This window comes from Hylobates moloch, unplaced genomic scaffold (genome assembly GCF_009828535.3).
Source record: "Hylobates moloch isolate HMO894 unplaced genomic scaffold, HMol_V3 SCAFFOLD_2, whole genome shotgun sequence".
In the NCBI taxonomy this organism is placed as follows: Eukaryota; Metazoa; Chordata; class Mammalia; order Primates; family Hylobatidae; genus Hylobates; species Hylobates moloch.
Genome location: NW_026652277.1, coordinates 177,430,025 through 177,449,885, shown reverse-complemented (window position 1 = coordinate 177,449,885; position 19,861 = coordinate 177,430,025).

The window sequence follows — 19,861 nt, the reverse complement described above, 5'->3', positions numbered from 1 at the left end:
GGGTGAGGTGTGGTGTCATGCAGTGAGATGTGGTGTTGTGAGATATGGTGTTGTGTGGTGTTGTTTTGTTGCCCCTGCTGTGGAACAGCTGCGTGAAAGTAAAAGACCAGGCTGGTACCATGGAAAGCTCCAAAGTCCAGGTGACACACAGCACACTGAACAGGGACACCAGGGGTCACAGGGGCCAAAGGGCTGCTGCTACTGGTGACCAAATCCCCCTGAACCTGCCTGAGAGCCAGGCTTCATCTGCAGGGAGGCAAATCACAACTTCAGTTCTCTGAGAGATCTCGTCCTTATCCCCTGATAACACAGAGGACACTGAAGTCTCACCTCACCAACTCAGTCTTCAACTTCTCTGGAAAAAGAAGGTGGAAGGTGGGAGGTGATGACTGGCCTGGGCGCGAGCCTCTCCTGACAGGGGGACTTCAGCACGACCCAAGACAGGAAAATCCTCCTCTCTCCCGGATGTGGCCAGATGCACAGTGGAAGCCAAGCCTCCTCCCACCTTCCTCCATCAGCAAAGATTTATAGAGCACCTGCTGGGTGCCAGGCGCTGGGCTCAGGCTGGACACAGGCAACTTCGATACAGCTGAAAGCCTTAGATGCTTTCCTAGGACCGGCCACACACATCAGAGAGAACCAGGGTGGGGAAGGCACCTTTATGGAAAGGTGGGATTTGACTGCACAGATGAAATGGTCAGAGAAAGACCTCACTGCTTCTGCCCAGAATGGAGAGTGTATGAAAGTCCACAGAAAATCAGCTCTGATCCAAATGGAGTCACAGCAGTGGAAACATTCACTAAGGAGCGGGGAGAGGAGTTTCCACCCTCTGCTTTCTTGCCGGCAGCTACCGTAAAAAAAAAAAAGGCTTCATTAGAAGACACGGTGTGGGCAACACTGTACACAGCTCCTCCTGGCTCAGGATCCCGGGAAGCACGGCGGATCAGATGACGCTTCCAACGCTGTCCGCCCGCACGATGTCCACAGGCACAGAGGACGGAAGGGCAGCTCCTGGTAAACCTGATTATGTGGACAGTTAATGGGCCTTTATGCACTGTGGTAATTAACCTCTTTTCCTCTAAACAAATGTGAAAAGAAACAAGTTATCAAACACATTATTTGTTTCTAGGTCTTTCAGGGTCCATACCTCAAACGTGCACCACTCCCAGGTGGGACCAGCAGCCGGATGAATGAAGGACCCCTGAGGCCTTGGTGGGGTGAGTGACCTCCAAAGCCTGATAGCTCCACTCAGACCTTGTAGCACGAGCCTTTGAGGGGCCTTAGAGGAGATGTGGCCATGGCTGGGCAGAAATCCCACCCATTTTTAAAGTCCTCCCTGAACCCTAACACTTACCCAAAGTCTGAGGTCCGGACCAGAACGGACTGCTCTCCCTTTAGTCCTAACGTCTGTGAGCGCACGTACTCCAGCACTGTCACGGGCCACTGCCCTTCCATTGTCCAGCATGGTGCCCAGCCATTGCAGGTGATCAGCAGGATGTGTCAGGCACTGTTCTGTGCGAATGCAGGAACAGGCACAACTCCTGCCCCCATGAGCTTAAATTCTAGTAGAACACAACGACAGGTGGACTGCCCTCATCTCAGCTTGGTCTCTGCATCAGACTTCAGCGCCTCCCTGAACCCTGTGTTCTAAAAGGCCATTTCATTAAGTCTACTTCCTTTCATTGTCATTTTTCAAGCTCTGAAAGTCAAGACCATTTCAAAACTTTCTCTCTGACCACTAAATAATTCTTTCTATTCTACCAGAAAAGCCCATATATGTTATCTTCTGGAATGGATTCCTTCATTAAGGGCTTCTAAATACATAGCGTGAGCACCCTGCATATGTGAAACAATGACCATTTCCAACTGCGGAAAGAAGACAGAAACAGGGTTGGGACCCTGGAGAAGCTGAGAGAAAGCTGTGGAGGAGAGACCGAAGCGTGTGCAGGCAGCAGCGGGGGATGCAGGGCTCACCAGAGCTCAATGGCACGGGGGTCAGGGCATGGACTGTGGCCACAGACAGCCTGGAAAGGTGACAGCTGGTCTGTGCCTCAGTTTTTCCACCTGTAAAATAGGGATGCTAAAGCTTCTTACCTCATAGGACTCTCCTGAGGATTAAATGAGTACGTTTGAGGAAAGTGCACGGGCAAGTGCCTGGATGCAGGACTCGCACACGGAACACTCCGCAAGGGCCAACTGCTGCTTTGAGATACTCCAGGCAAAGCGGCTTCTGAATAGTAGCCATGGCTTGGTTGTGTATGTCTGTGTGACAAAGAGGAGCAGAAAGAGAACAGAAGAACATCTATGAATGAAATTTCAATTAACGATAAAAATCATTTACAAATTTCCTTTAAAATCCAGCTCTCCCCTACTCCGATGCTGAAGGAGTCACATGAACTTCCGTTTCTTGCAAGGTGTACCACACCATTAGCTAAAAGGGGAACATGAGATTAAAGTTAAGCCTTCCAGATACAAAGAAAGGGATTTTCCTTTCCAGGGGAAAAAATTAAAAGGAAAATTGAGCCTGACCTTGGTAATAATATATTGCACTGTTCTGTGTCCTGCCCCGGGGTACACCTCAGGGGATGCCACCACCAGGCCCTTTGCTCCTCCAGGACTAAAGGCCAGGTGAGGTCTTGCTGGGGGTCTGGTTGTTCAGAGAAGCTTTCCACAGCTGGGGCTCCTTCCAAAAGTGCCTGGAGAAATTCCTTTCACCCCTTTCCAGGAATCAGAAAAAGCTAAAGAAAAGCCAGGGGCCCTGGCATATGGAACAGCCCAGGAAGAAAATCAGCCATGAGATCGCTTAGGTCTTTTCCATGGACTGAGATGTTAGTAGTTTGAACAAACAGTCATTCAGGATTTGCAGCCCAGGCCACTGGAAGCAGCTGCAGGGGCTCCTCTGGTGGGGCTGGGCCTAAGGGGAAGCAGGTCTTCCGTTGCCTGAGCACAGATGACTCCCAGGGCTGAGCTGAGGAACAAGGGGTGTGGAGTCTGGCCTCAGGTAGAATGAGGAGCAGCCAGTTACTGACAAAGACCACAGGCTCACAGGCACAATGTCGAGAAGCAGAGGAGGCTGTGCCAGTGCATCCACCTGGCTCCTGTGGAGCACTAAGGAGACAAAATCAACGTACGTGAAAATGACTTTAGCAAAATCCAGTGGTCAGCAAGAGGACCACCAGGTGTGGGGGATGTATGGCTCTTTAGAGGTGGCCCAGGCACAGATTGAGGGTCAGAGAACTGGCTTCCAACCAACACCCATGGTTCAGCAGCAGATGAGTCTCCTCCTTACCAGTACTACTTGGGAAGGCACTCACCCTTCTAATGATGCTCCCTGTGTTTAGATGTTGGGAATTTCCTTTTCCGTATGCCCTTCAGAGCCTGCAAGCTGTTCTTGGCACTTTCAGAGGAGATATATCTTTATTTTATTAGGACAGATCTGATTGGGGATACAACCAAGAGTTAAATGGGATCAAGCCCAGAGAACAGCAAATGATAAGGCAGGGTAATGGCATTTGAAGCTAAAAGTGAGATGAGACCATAAATGATTGAAAATTATGTGTTTTGTGGTCCATTATTAACCAGCAATTCTAAAACAGCACTCCAAAAATGTACAAGCAAAGCTAGCCTCACTGGCACAAGTGGAATGCCTTCCAAAGCAGCCTGTGTAAAGGAACTGTACTAATTTAATTCCCCCCAAAGTTCAGGCATGTTTTTTGAAATTTAGCCTCATTATCTCGGTCTTGTCTCATAAGGCCCATTCTTCTTGGACTTGAAAGGTATTTGATTAGGTTGACAGGATCAGACTCATAGATCTGAAGCAGTTGAGCCCAGATGGCAAATCCTCAGCACACATACAACTGCCTGCCCCACTCACACCCATGGCAGACATTGCTAATCGATTGTGACATCTCTTCTCACCAGAGGATCCCAGGCAGCACTGCCAATTTATGGAAGCTAGGACAATAGAGCGCATTTGCTATCCCTGGAGGAAAAGCTTAAATAACCTGCATAAAAAGACTTCCAGTTCTAAGATGGCAGCATAGAAACAAGCTGGATTCACTCCTCCCGAAACACACAAAGCCTAAAACAAATATACAGTGCTGAGATTATTACCAGAAATATCCCAGAAATCAAATACAAAGATAAAACCACTCCTGGGGCCACCGAGAAGTGAAAAAACTGAGCAGATGGTAAGAGAATTGGACTTCACATCCATGACACCCCTCTTCCTATTCTGCCCAGTACCAAGCACATGAAAAATTTCCCCCGTCTCACTGTTTCTACATTGGAAAATGTGAAATTGATGTAGACAAATAGCTTCCCCACCATCCTGGGTTCCCTGGCAGGAGATCTGTCCCTCTCTTAACCTCCAGGAAGCATCATGAGTGCCTGAAGGGAGAAATATCCCTGAGGACAGCCAGAGACAAAGGAGACAAGCAGGATTCCCACACCCAGCCCTGGAAACTCTGCTCTGTAACTCAGCCCTGGAAACCCTGTTCTGTAATTCAGCCACAGGAGACGCCAAACCAGAGTGGCTGTTCAGCAGCACCAGGCTGTAGGAAGTTTGTCCCACAAGCCTCCTGGGCACAAACCCCTAAGCCAGCCTTCCCACACTGCTGGGATATCCCTTTCGGGACCTCTCCCATCCAGGAACAGCAGTGTTCTGACCCTTTGCTAGAGCTGAGGCAAAACTGGGTTTAAGGCATCTCTTGAAGCCATAAGGGAGGCAGTAGTTTAGTGGTAAGGAAACTCTAAGCAAATATATTCAATAAAAATGAAATAAAGCTGGGCAGAGAAGACTGGAATAAATAACCAGTCCTTCTATGCAAAGACATAGATGTTCACCCACAAGAAACAACAGTAAACAAGGAGCCATGATCTCCCCAAATGGACAAAGCAAAGAAAACAAAAGAAACACAAACTGACCCTAATGAGAGATCCATATGCCAGCTTTCTGACCAAAAATTCAAAAGAGTACTTTTAAGGAAATTCAGTCATCTCCAAGATAATAAAGAAAAGAAATTCAAAATTTTATCAGAGTAATTTAACAAAGAGATTGAAATTTAAAAAAAAAACAGAAATCTTGGAACTGAGAAACATATTTGCTAAACTAAAAAAATATTAGTCTCTCAATAGCAGAATGGACTAAGCAGAGGAAAGAATCAGTAAGCTGGAAGACAGACTAACTGAAAATACATGGAGGAGAAAACAAGATAAAAATAAACAAAGATCTCCTACAAGATACAGCCAATTACCTCAAAAGACCAAATCTAATAATTATTGGTGTTCAAGAGGGGGTTAAGCAAAAGCAAGGGGTAGAAACTTAGTTGAATAAATAATAACAGAAAATTTTCCACAACTAGAGAAAGATATAAGTATTCAGGTACAGGAAGGTCAGAGAACACCAAAAAGATTTAACCCAAATAAGATTTCCCTAAGGCATACAATAATCAAACTCTCAAAGTTCAAGGACAAAGAGAATTCTAATACCAGCAAGAGAAAAGAAGCAAATAATATATAAAGGAGTTCCAATTCACTTGTCAATAACATTCTCAACAGAAACCAAACAGATCTAGACGGAGTGCAATGACATTTTCAAAGTGCTGAAAGAGAAAACACTTCCATCCAAGAATACTCTATACAGCAAGGTTATCCTTTAAGTACGAAGGAGAGATAAAGACTTTCCCAAACAAAAGCTGAGAGAATTCACTAGCACCACGCCACTCTTACAAGAAATGCTAAAGAGAGTTTTTCAATTTGAACGAAAAAAAACACTAATAAGAAAAAAACGGAAGATAGAAAACCCACTGGTAAGATTAAGTACATGGACAAACCCAGAACTCTAATACAGTAACTGTTGTGTGAAATCCATTCATAACTCTAGTATGAAGCTCAAAAGACAAATCTATCGAAAACAACAATAGCTACAGCAACCTGTGAAGAGATAAGCAGTATAAAAATATGTAAGTTGAGACAACTAAAAGCCAGATGGGGAGGGGGTAGACCTAAAATGTAGACCTTTTCATTTTTTGTTTGTTTCTATTATTTTCCTTGTGATTTAAGATAAGTTGTCATCTCTTTAAAATAACTTGCCATCTCTTGAAAATAACTGTAAGATGTTTTGTGTAAGCCTCATGAAAACCATAATGCAAAAACCTATAATAGATTCACTAAAAATAAATAACAAATTAAAACATCCTACCAGTGAAAACCATTTAACTAAAAAGGAAGACAGGAAGAAAGGAAAAGAGGAGCTACAAAATAACCAGAAAACGAGCAACAAAATGGCAGTAGTAAGTCCTTACTTATCAACAATGACACTGAATGTAAATGGACTGAATACTCCAGTTACAAGGCATAGAGTGGCTGAATAGATAAAGAAATAAGACCCAACTATATGTTTGGGCTTTTTGTTTATTTGGTTGGTTTTGAGACAGGGTCTCCCTCTATCACCCAGTCTGGAGTGCAATGGTGTGACCACAGCTCACTGCAGCCTCAACCTCCCAGGCTCAGGTAATCTTCCTACCTCAGTCTCCCATGTAGCTGGGACTATTGGTGCACATCACCATGCCCAGACAATTTTTGTATTTTTTGTAGATACAGCGTTTCACCATATTGCCCAGGCTGGTCTCAAACCAACTATATATTGCCTACAAGAAACCCACTTCATCTATAAAGGCACACATGGACTGAAAGTGAAGGTATGGAAAAAGATACTCCGTGCAACTAGAAACCAGAAACAAGACAAGCAAGATAGCTATACTTAGGTCAGATAAAATAGACCACAAATAAAAACCTATAAAAAGAGACAGAGAAGGTAAATATATAATGATAAAGAAGTCAATTCAGCAAGAGGATATAATGATTATAAATATCTATGCATCTAACACCAGAACTCCCAAGTATGTAAAGCAAACAGTAACAGATCTAAAGGGAGAGATCGATGACATTACAATAATGGTAGGGTACTTCAGTGCCCCGTTCTCAGTAATGCACAGATCATTCAGACAGAAAATCAAAAAAGAACCATCAGAGTTAATAAACTACACTCTAGACCTAATAGGCTTAACTGACATTTACAGAACATTTCAGCCAACTGTTACAGAATACACATTCTTTTCATCAGAACATAAAACATTCTCCAGGATAGACCATAACTAAGATCACAAAAGAAGTCTGAACAGAGTAGAAATTATATCAAGTATTTTTTTCTGATCACAATGGAATAAAACTAGAAATCATTAACAAGAAGAACCTCAGCAATGTCACAAACTCATGGAAATTAAGCAACAAGCTTCTGAACAACAAATGGATCAATGAGGAAATTAAGAAGAAAGCTTAAAAATTCTTTGAAACAAGTGCCAATAGAAATATAACATACCTAAATCTATGGGATGCAGCACAAGCAGTGCTAAGAGGGACATTTATAGCAATAAACACCTACATCACAAAAGTAGAAAGACTTCAAGTAAACAGCCTGACAATGCACCTTAAGGAATGAGAAAAGCAAGAACAAAGCCAACCCAAAGTTAGTAGAAGGAAAGAAAAAAAAAAAAAAAAGATTACAGCAGAAGTAAATTGAGACTAAAAAAAAATAGAGTAGATCAACGAAATAAAAAGATGATTATTTGAAAAGATAAACAAAATCAACAAAATTTATCTAGGCTAAGAAAAAGAGAAAATCCAAATAAATAACATCAGAAATGAAAAAGGAGACATAACAACTGAGACCATAGAAATAAAGGCTATCATTAGGCACTACTGTGAACAATTATATGTCAAGTAATTAGAAAACCTAGAAGTGGATAACTTTATGGACACATACAACCTACCAAGATTGAACCATGTAAAATGTATAAAATCTCAATAAACCCATAATGAGTAACAAGATTGAAGCCATAATAAAAAGTCTCCTATCAAAGAAAAGCTCAGGACCTGATGGCTTCACTGCTGAGTTTTACCAAACACTTAAAAAAGAAAGGAATTGAAGAGGACATCAAAAACTAGAAAGATATTCAATGTTCATGGATTGGAAGAATTGATATTATTAAAATGTCCATACTACCAAAAGCAATCTGCAAATTCAATGCAATTTCTATCAAAATACCAATGACATTCCTCAGAAACAGAAAAAACAATCCCAAAATTTATATGGAACAACAAAAGACCCAGAAGAGCCAAACCTATCTGAAGCAAAAGAACACAACTGCAGGAATCATAATACCTGACTTCAAATTATACTACAGAGCTATGGTTACCAAAGCAGTGTGGTACTGGCATAAAAACAGACACATAGACCAATGATGCAGAATAGAGAACTCAAAAACAAATCCAACACCTAGGGTAAACTAATTTTTAACAAAGGTGGCAAGAACATACATTGGGGAAAAAACAGTCTCTTCAATAAATAGTGCTGGGAAAACAGGATATTCATACATTAAAAAGTGAAACTAGACCGCTATCTCTTGCCATATATAAAAATCAAATCAAAATGGATTAAAGACTTAAATCCAAGACCTGAAACTAGGAAACTACTGGAAGAAAACATTGGGGAAATGGTATAGGACATTGGTCTGGGCAAAGATTTTTTGGGTAAGATCTCAAAAGCACAGGCAGCCAAAGCAAAAATAGACAAATGGTATCACATCAAGCTAAAAAACTTCTGCACAGCAAAGGAAACAATCAACAAAATGAAGAGACACCTATAGAATGGGAGAAAATATTTGACAATTACCCATCTGACAAGGGATAAATAACCAGCATATATAAGGAGCTCAAACAACTCTACAGGAAAAAAAATCTAACAATCCAATCAAAAAATGGGCAAAAGATTTGAATAGATGTTTCTCAAAAGAAGACATACAAATGCCAGGCTAGACGCGGTGGCTCACGCCTGTAATCCCAGCACTTTGGGAGGCCAAGGCGAGCAGATCACGAGGTCAGGAGATTGAGACCATCCTGGCTAACACGGCAAAACCCCGTCTCTACTAAAAAGACAAAAAATTAGCCAGGCTTGGTGGCGGGTGCCTGTAGTCCCAGCTACTCAGGAGGCTGAGGCAGGAGAATGGCGTGAACCCAGGAGGCAGAGCTTGCAGTGAGCCGAGATTGCACCACTGCACTCCAGCCTGGGCGAAAGAGCAAGACTCCATCTCAAAAAAAAAAAAAAGACATACAAATGCCAAACAGGCACACAAAAAGATGTTCAATGTCATTGATTATCAGAGAAATGCATAGCAAAACTGCAATGAGATACCATCTCACCCCACTTAAAATGGCTATGTCCAAAAGACAGGCAATAACAAATGCTGGCAAGGATGTGGAGAAAAGGGAACCCTCAGATACTGTTGCTGGTAATGTAAATTAGTATAACCACTATGGAGAAGAGTTTGTAGGTTCCTCAAAAAAACTGAAGATAGAGCTATAACATGACCCAGCAATCCCACTGTTGTGAGTGTACCTAAAAGAAAGGAAATCAGTACATTGAAGAGATATCTGCACTCTCATATTTGCCGAAGCACTGTTCACAATAGCCAAGATTTGGAAGCCACCTAAGTGTCCATCAACAGATGCATGGATGAAGAAAATATGGTACATACACACAGAGGAATATTCTTCAGCCATAAAAAAAGAATGAGAGCCTGTCATTTGCAACAACATGGTCATGACTGGAAATCATGATCTTACGTGAAATAAACCAGGCACAGAAAGACAAACATCTCATGTTCTCATTTATTTCTTGGATCTAAAAGTCAAAATAATTGAACTCATGGAGACAGAGAGTAGAAAGATGGTTACCAGTAGCTGAAAAGGGTAGTGGGGAGGTGTGTGGGGGTGGGAGGTAGATGGGGATGGTTAATGGGTACAAAAAAATAGCTAGAAAGAATGAGTAAGACCTACTATTTGATAGCACAACAGGATGACTATAGTGCACAATAATTTAATTGTACATTTTAAAATAACTAAAAGAATGTAATTGGATTGTTTGTAACATAAAGGATAAATGCTTCAGGGCATGGATACCCCATTTTCCCTGATGTGATGATTATGCATTGCATGCCTGTATCAAAACATCTCATGTACCCCATAAATATATACATCTACTATGTGCCCACAAATTTTTTTTGAAAAAGGACTAATGTCAATTTCACCCAAACTCTTCAATAAGACTGAAGAGAAGGGCATACTTCCAAACTCATTCTGCAAGGATGGCATTACCCTGATACTAAAACCAGACAAGAAACAATAAGACAAAATTATAGGCAAATATCACGGATGAATATAGATGCAAAAGTTCCCAACAAAACACTAGCTAACTGAATTTAACAATGCTTTAAAAAGATCATTCACCATACACAATTGTGATTCATCCTGGGGATGCAATAATGGTTCAACACGTGCAAGTCAATAAACGTGATACATCACATTAGCAGAACCAAGACCAAAACCATATAATCATTTCAATAAATGTCAAAAAACATCTAATAAAATTCAACATCCCTCTATGATGAAAACCCTAATCAAACTGGATATAGAGGGAACATACCTCAAAATCTTAAAGTCCATAAATGAAAACCCACAGCTAACATCATGATGAACACGGAAAAGCTGAAAGCCTTTTTCCTAAGATCTGGAACAATGCAAGGATTCCCATTTTTACTACTGTTATTCGGCATAGTACTGGAAATCCTGGCCAAAGCAATCAGGCAAGAGAAAGAAAGGGAATCCAATCTGGAAACGAAAACAGTCAAATTACCCTTGTTTGCAGATGACATGATTTTGTACCTAGAGAAACCTAGGCTCCACCAGAAAAAACTGTTATAACTGATAAGTGAATTCAGTAAAGTTGTGGGTTACAAAATCAACACATAAAAGTCAGTAGTATTTATTTACATCAATAGTGAAAAATCAGGAAAGGAAACCAAGAAAGTAATGCTGTTTACAATAGCCACAAAGAATATAAAATACCTAGGAATCAATTTAATCAAAGAAGTGAAAGACCTATAAAAAGAAAGCTATAAAACACTGATGAGAGAAATTGAAGAGGACACCAAAAAGTGGAAAGATATTCCATGCTCATGGATTATCTGAAATTATCCAGGACTATGGAAGAATTAATATTGTGAAGATGACAACACTGTCCAAGGCAGTTTACAGATTCAATGCAATTCCTATCAGAATACCAATGACGTTCTTCATGGAAATGGAAAATAAACCCTAAAATGTATATGGAACCACATTCTGAATCGCCAAAGCAATCCTGAGCACAAAGAACAAAGCTGGAGGCATCACACTGCCTGACTTCAAAATTTACTACAAAGCTATTGTAACTGAGTCAGCATGGTACTAGTGTGAAAACAGACACATTAACCAATAGAACAGAATACAGAACCCAGATATAAATTCGTGCATTTACAGCCAACTGATTTTCAACAAGGGCACCAAGAACACACAGTGGGGGAAGGATTGTCTCTTCAGTAAGTGATGCTGGGAAAACTGGATAATTATATGCAGAAGAAACTAGGCCCCTGTCTCTCACCACACACACAAGTCGAATCAAAATGGACTGAAGACTTAAATCTAAGACCTGAAACTATGAGGTGACTACAAGTAAACATGGGGGACGTGCTATGTAACATTGGTCTGGGCAAAGATTTTTGGTGTAAGATTTCAAAAGCACAAAGAACCAAAGCAAAAATGGACAAATGTTGGGAGGCCAAGGTAGGCGGATCACCTGAGGTTAGGAGTTGGAGACCAGCCTGGCCAATATGGCGAAACCCTGTCTCTACTAAAAATACAAAAATTAGCCAGGTGCGGTGCCGGGAGCCTGTAATTCCAGCTACTCGGGAGGCTGAGGCAGGAGAATCGCTTGAGCCCAGGAGGCAGAGGTTGCAGTAAGCTGAGATCACACCACTGTACTCCAGCCTGGGCAACAGAGCGAAACTCCATCTCAAAAAAAAAAGGACAAATGGGATCACAACAAGCTTCTGCACAGCAAAAGAAACAATCGACAAAGTGAAGACAAAGGGTGACCACAGAGTGGGGGAAAATATTTGGAAACTGCTCACCTGGCAAGGGATTAACAACCCCAATATATAAGGAGCTCAAACAACTCTACAGGAAAAAAATCCAATAATTTGATTTTTAAAAATGGGCCAAAGATCTGAATAGACATTTCTCAAGAAATGTCTATTTCTGGACATTTGACATGACAAACAAATGGCCAGCAGGTATATGAAATGATGCTCAACATCACTAATCATCATGGGAATGCAAATCAAAACTGGAATGAGGCACCATCTCACCCCAGGTAAAATTGATTTTATTAAAAACAGACAGTAACAAATACTGGCGAGAGAAAAGGGAACCTCAGACACTGTTGGTAGGCATGTAAGTTAGTGCAGCCCCCATGGAGAACAGTATGGAGGTTCCCCAAAAAACTAGAAATAGAACTACCATACAATCCATCTACTCCACTACTGAGTGTACACCCAAGAGAAAGGACATCAGGATGTTGAGGAGATCTCTGCACTCCCATGTTTATTGCAGCACTATCCACAGTAGCCAAAATAGAGAATAAAACTAAGTGCCCAGCAACAGACGAATAGAAGAGGAAAACGTGGCACACATACACAGTGGAATATGGTTCAGCCAGAGAAGGGAATGAGATCCTGTTGTTTCAGCGACAAGGATGGAACTGGAGGCCATTATGTTAAGTGAAACAAGCCAGGCACAGTAAAGACAGATCTCACCTCAGGAGCTAACACAGTGGATCTCATGAAGATAGAAAGTAGATTGGTGGCTACCAGAAACCAGGAAGGGCAAAGGGTGTAGGAATGAAGAAAAGCTGATTAGTGGATACAAATGTACAGTTTGAAAGAAGAAATAAGACCTAGTTTTTGGTAGGTTTACTATAGATTACAATAATCTATTGTATATTTCAAAATAGCTTGAAGAGAAGAATTTTAATGGTTCTAGCAATAAAGAAAAGACAAATGTTTAAGGTGGTGGATATCCCAAGTGCACTGATTTGATCTTTACAAAATATGTGAATGCATTAAATGATCACATTTAGCCTGAAACCATGTACATCTATAGTGCATCAAATACATAAATAAAGTGATGAAAAACCTGAATAAATGATGAAACACTGGGATCTTATGTAGAACAAAATAACATTGTTAGTATGGCAATTTTACATGCAATAAGTTTTAAATTTAATTTAATTCTAAGGCCAGGCACAGTGGCCATGCCTATAATCCCAGCATTTTGGGAGGCTGAGGCAGGAGAATCACTTGAGGCCAGGAGTTTGAGACCAGCCTGGGCAATGTAGGGAGACCCTGTCTCTACAAAAAATAAAAATAAAAAAATTAGCTGGGTGTGGTGGTGTGTGCCCATAGTCTCAGCTACTTGGGAGGCTGAGGCAGAAGGATTACTTGAGCCCAGGAGGTTGAGGCTGTGGTGAGCTCTGATCACACCATTGCACTCCAGCCTTGGTGACAGAGTGAGAACCCGTCTCTTAAAAAAAAAAAAAGAATTCTTTTTAAATGTTTATAAAAGTATAGATAAAACAATTTGGAAAAATGCAAAGATTTGCATTATCAAATATAAAATACATATTACAGAGCCATAAAAATAAAGAGTGGTATTGTTACAGAAATCAACAATAAACAAACAAAAACCAATGCAATAAAGTAGAACCTCCAGAAGCAGATCTGTGGCCATTACAGAGACAGCCCCACGAACACAGCAGAAAGGATGAATACGGCAAACATAGCTGGGAAAGCACTATTTTGGATCGTAGAGACTTGAAATCTTTTTTTTTTTTTCTTTTTGAGATGGAGTCTCACTCTGTCACCCAGTCTAGGGTACAGTGGTGCATTCTCCATTGACTGCAAGCTCTGCCTCCTGATTCAAGCCATTCTCCTGCCTCAGCCTCCGGAGTAGCTGGGACTACAGGCGCCCGCCACTATGACTGGCTAATTTTTGTATTTTTAGTAGAGACAGGGTTTCACCATATTGGCCAGGTTGGTCTCAAACTCCTGACTTTGTGATCCACCTGCCTTGGCCTCCCAAAGTGCTGGGATTACAGGCATGAGCCACCACGCCCATCCGAGACTTGAAATCTTTTAAAGCTCCAGGTCTGCTGCGTCTCTGTTGAAAAATCCTTTTCCGCTGCCTGGGTCGACAGCTGAGCCTCACACGGTGCCTGTGTTAATATCTTGGTTCACACCACAGCCTGGAAGTGAGTGCCTCCCGCCAGCCGTGCCTCTCCAGGGCCCCAGGAAGATGTCCATGGAGCTCCCTGGCAGCCTCCCTCTGTTTCCCGTGGGGGAAGAGCAAGGAGACATGGGCCTCACCTTCCCTCTGGTCTGAATAAATTTAATAATAAATTTATCCTACGGCCATAACATTTTCCACCGTCCAGAACCAATGTTTATATCACTGAATGTGGCAACCTTGGAGTTGGAGATAAATGCTTATAAACGCTTATAATAAATGCTTATAGGCCGGACGCATGGCTCACACCTGTAATCCCAACACTTTGGGAAGCCAAGGCGGGGGATCACAAGGTCAAGAGATTGTGACCATCCTGGCCAACATGGTGAAACCCCATCTCTACTAAAAATACAAAAATTAGCTGGGTGTGGCGGCTCACACCTGTAGTCCCAGTTGCTCAGGAGGCTGAGGCAAGAGAATCGCTTGAACCCGGGAGGTGGAGGTTGCAGTGAGCCGAGATCCCACCACTGCACTCCAGTCTGGCGACAGAGGGAGACTCTGTCTCAAAAATAAATAAATAAATAAATAAATAAATACTTACAATAAAGTTATTCTTTCCTTGTTTAAAAAAAAAAAAAACAGCATGCATGCAGGAGAGGCAGGTAAGACAGACCAGGCCACAAGAAGCCCTCGTGATTCATCCTCACCGTGGAAATCCCTGGCTGGCAGCGCAGCGGGACCGAACACACTGCTCCTTCTGTGGGACACACCCTGCTGCGGGGCAGCTCGCACGTGGTTTCCTGCCCAGAGCCGCCCCTTATGCGCGGCAGCTGCAGCTGCTTTCAGGCTACAGCTGAAGTAGAGGCCGAAGGGCCCCGAAGCCGGAAATCTGCAGTCCCTGGTCCTTCACGGGAAACTGTTTTCTAGACTGGGGCGGAAAGAGCCAGACTCCTTCATCAGGACTCTTTTTAACCTCAAGCACTAAAGTTTCATCTTCACATAGGCGTGAGACGGTGCAAACACACACGTGATTTATTCCTACCATGCACGATTCCAGAGAAAAGGTGCCCCCTGCTCGCCCCCTCATGCTGGCACACCGCACTCCAGCACTGCCTGTAGCTTGTCACATAAAACCTCTGAGCAAGTTTGTTTGCCAACGGGAATAAAAGCAGAATGTTTCCAAAAGAGGCTGAAATGCTCATAACCAGGTGTCCAAGTGGTCAACGGACCCTGCCACACACTGACCATGATGCCCTGTGGCGGGGAAGACGCCTGACATTTCACAGAGCTCCGCACTGTTTCCACACACACACCAGCTCACCTGGTTGCCAGAACCCTCCGAGGTCATAGGAGGGGCTGTCCCAACTTCAAACATCAGACCGAGATTAAAGGACTTCAGGATGAAGCATGGGGGAGAGTCAAACGGGACCAGAACCCAGCCCTCTGCTGCTCCAGCTCCACGTCCTAAAGGCCCCTCAGCATGGCCCAGTAGCCACTGAGTATTTTCCAGTGCAGGTACCGCCCTGGGCGTCTCCCACAAAACGCCTCTCACACCATGCGGCAGGTGCATTACAGGTTGCAGCGCAGATGTGGAGCCTGAGGCACGGCCCTGTGAGAGGGGAGCACCAGGCCTAAACCCGCAAGGGCAGCAGGTCTGCAGTGAGGGGCCGTGCTGTGTGGGCTGTGCAGGCTTGGTGGGCTTCGTGTGCTGTGTGGTCTAGCCCTGGGATGACGCTGCTGGAGTGCCTCATTCCGGCTCAGAATTCCCAGAACTTGACGGACAACCACGGGACAGCAAAACCTGTGTATAAAGCATGAGGGTCCCACACAAAACCTCACAGGCCTGATAGAAGAGGAATCTGTATCAACTTCACCACCTGAGTCTCATTGTCCTTGCATATAAAACGGAAATACTTGTATTCTTCCATGGTTGCTAAAAAGATGAAAACTGAATATCTGAATAGAATTGGCACAGGGCTGAAAACATAAAAGGTACCATTCATTTCCCCAGCACAGGACCCAGCACGTGGAAGGGGCCTTCATTTACTAAGCAAACCACGTCACGAGTGGGAGACACTTTCAAGTGCCCAGCACAGGACCGAGCACGTGGAAGGCACCTTCACTTACCCAGCGCAGCACCTACCACATGGAAGCTACCTTCATTTACCCAGCACAAGACCTGGCACAGGGAAGCTATTTGCCAGCATAGGACCTAGCTATTGGAGGCTGCCTTCATTTACCTGGCACAGGACCTGGCATGGGGAAGCTACCACCATTTACCAAGCACAGGTCTGAGCTATTGGAGGCTGCCTTCATTTACCCGGCACAGGACCTGGCATGGGGAAGCTACCACCATTTACCCAGCACAGGTCTGAGCTATTAGAGGCTGCCTTCATTTACCCAGCTCAGGACCTAACATATGGTAGACGCCTTCATTTACTAAGCATAACACACAAAGGGTACCTACATTTACTCAGCACAGCACCTAGCACAGGAAGAAGGTAGCTTCATGTACCCAGCACAGCACCTAGCACAGGAAGAAGGTAGCTTCATGTACCCAGCACAGCACCTAGCACAGGAAGGTGCTTTTACTTACCCAGCAGAACACTCACCACATGGAAGGGACCTTCATGTACAGCACAGCACCTAGCTAAAAGAAGCACCATCCATTTACCTATCACAATGCAGAAGATAAAAAAAGGTGCCTTCGTTTGTGCAGTCCAGTACTTAGAACAAGGAATACACCATGCACGTACCAGGCAGGATGCCTGGCACATCAAATATACCATTTACTGGTAACTAACTAGCATATGACCAGCAAATCCCTCCATCCATCCGAGAAGATCACAAAACTCTTTTCAGAAGCATTCATCTAAGGAAATCAATGTCAGGATTCAGTGTGGCCAGACTCCAGGGTCTGCTTGGGTGAGGATGATAGCCAGGGTGGCGAGCGCCCAGCCCTGTGTGGCCATGGGGCCTGGACGAGGAGGGAGACATCCCTGCTGCCCCTCAGCAAGCGTCCACTGCCTCCCTCCCACCCATCACAAGGCTGCGTGCAGCTGCAGAGGGCCCCTCCCACCACGGTGGCACAGCCGGGCCTCAGCTGGCGCCTGCTGCCCCTCATCTGGCCCAGCCTCCACGATTTTACGTATCAGGACATTAATCTTGCCATGTCAAGTTTCTGATTTCAGAAACGTTAAAATGTTTTGAAAAATTCCGTTTTGAACTGAAGACACCCCGTGGCTTGTTTTAGTTTAACCGAGTCTTCCCAGGCACTTCCCTGTGCTCCTGGAGTCAAATCTCGCCCAGTCCTGGGGCACTTCAGACAGGCCCTGGCCCTGGGGCCTCAGAGGCAAACCGCGCTGGCACTGTGTGCTGTGGCATGGCCCGGAGGGGCTTCTGCCTTGTCCCCTCAGTCCAACACCAGGTGCACGCAGAGACTGACCCTGTGGACACGCAAGGTGGGGTGGCTGACAGTCAGGGCTATGGGACGAATCCTGGCCTCCATGGCACTCAGCGAAGCCACCAGACCCTCCCAGGATTCTGCCAATGGCCGCCTCTTCCCATGGATGACACCAGGCTTCTCTCCTTGACAACAGAAAAGAAAGGCTCCATGTGGGTTTTCCTGAAACTCAGCTGTCTGGGGAAAGCACACAGCCTGAGCCCCCACAGGACGTCCATGATGGCAGCAGCTGCCAGCTCCAGGGGCAAAGGAGGGAGCTGGGGTAGTCAGAGTCAACTCTGCCCCCGCGGTGTGGTTCTGAGGCAGAGCAGGTGAGGGTGAATTTTGTGTGTCAACCTGACGGGGCCACACGGTGTCGAGATATTCAGTCTGCAAGGGTGCATTTGGATGAGATGGATGTTTGAATCAGTAGACTCAGTAAAACAGACCACCCTCCCCAGTGTGAGTGGGCCTCAGCCGATTAGCTGAAGGCCTGAAGAGACCAAAGAGGCCAACCCTGCCCCAAGGAAGAGGGCACTCCTGCCTGACTGCTGGAGCTGGGACCTTGGTCTTTTTGGCCTTCGGATTTGAACTGAATTGGCCTTCCTGGGACCTCGAGCTTGCTAACTGCAGATCTTGGGACTTTTCAGCCTCCACAATCTCATGAGCCAATTCCTTATAATAATCTCTTTCTATCTGTCTATTTATCTGTCATTATCTGCCTGTCTATCCACCCATCCATCATTTATTCACCCACTGACCCTGTCTGTCTATTTACCTTTTATCTATCTGTCCGTCTGTCTATCCCATTGGACTGTTTCTCTGGAGAATCTGGACAAATACAAGTGTGCAGCTGAGAGACATATTTGTTTGGATGAGTAACTGTCTCATTAGCAAATGCTTTTTTGTCCACCTGCACACAGCAAGCACTTAATAAATGCCTGCTTCTCAAAAGAACTGCTGCTTCTGGCTCTGCTGCCAGCAGGTGCACCTTTTGGCAGACAGCCAATCCTAACTGCACGTCCAGATGCTCTGCCCTGCTGCCGCAGCTCAGCAAACCCTGCTGGAAGGCACAGGTGCAGGGATGCGAGGTGGGGCTCCCAAGGCGCTTGCCCAGCTGTGACTCCACTCGGCGAGATAAAGACGTCACGAAGCACTGGCCCGTGCGTATGCTAATACCACAGTGGCAAACCAGGTGAGCACAGACTCATCTGTGCTCAGACCCAACAGGCATCTGAGTCCTGCTGCACAACTCCCCGGAGCCTTGTCATTGACCACTGTCCCCACAGTGTGCCCAACACTGACATCCTTCCTCAACAGGTACTTCCCATGCCCCGTGTTTGATTCATCATCTGCAGGTGAGGCCAACGTGACCTGCAAAGGGATGACCTGCCCATGGCCATGGGCCTGGGTTGCTGGGGTCCAATTCCTGTTTGGCCCCTCCTATCCCAGGGGCTCCTCTGTACCAGCCCCCAACCCTGGCCACGGACAGAAGCTCAGTCTGGCTGTGGTGAGTGGCCTCAGGCACGTCCCCCACAGGTTCCCTCCATGGACCTGTCTCTCCTGGCTGCAGGGGGAAGGAAGGAACACCAGGGAGAGGGCATGAGGGGTGGGGGATGCTGGTGAGACATGGACTCTGTGGGTTCCTCGAGAAGCTGAGAAGCTGTGAGCACCAGGATGCCATGTGCACTGGACACAGCCCAGCCTCGGCTGCCTGTGCATGTGTTTGTGCAGGTATGCAGGAGTACAGGTGAATGAGTGTGCGTGAAAATGTGTGTGTGCATATGTGCCTTGTGTGTGTCGATGCTTGAGTTTGTGCACATACATGTGTGAGTGTGTGCATGTATCTGCCTGTGTGTGTGCCTGTGTGTATGTGTGCATGTGTGTCCATATGTGTGTGTGGTGTGTGTGCTTGTGTGCATGTGTGTTTATATGTGTCATATATGTGTGCATGTGTGTGGTGTGTGGGTGAGAGTGTATGTGCATCTGTGTTTATATGTGTGGTGAGTGTATGTGTGTTTGTGCTGAGTGTGAGCGTGTGTATGAGTGCATGTGTTTTTATGTGTGGTGAGTGTGAGTGTGTGTGCATACATGTTTGTGTGTGGTGAGTGTGAGTGTGTGTGCATATGTTTGTGTGTGGTGAGTGTGTGTGTGCATGTTTGTGTGTGGTGAGTGTGAGCATGTGTGCATATGTTTGTGTGT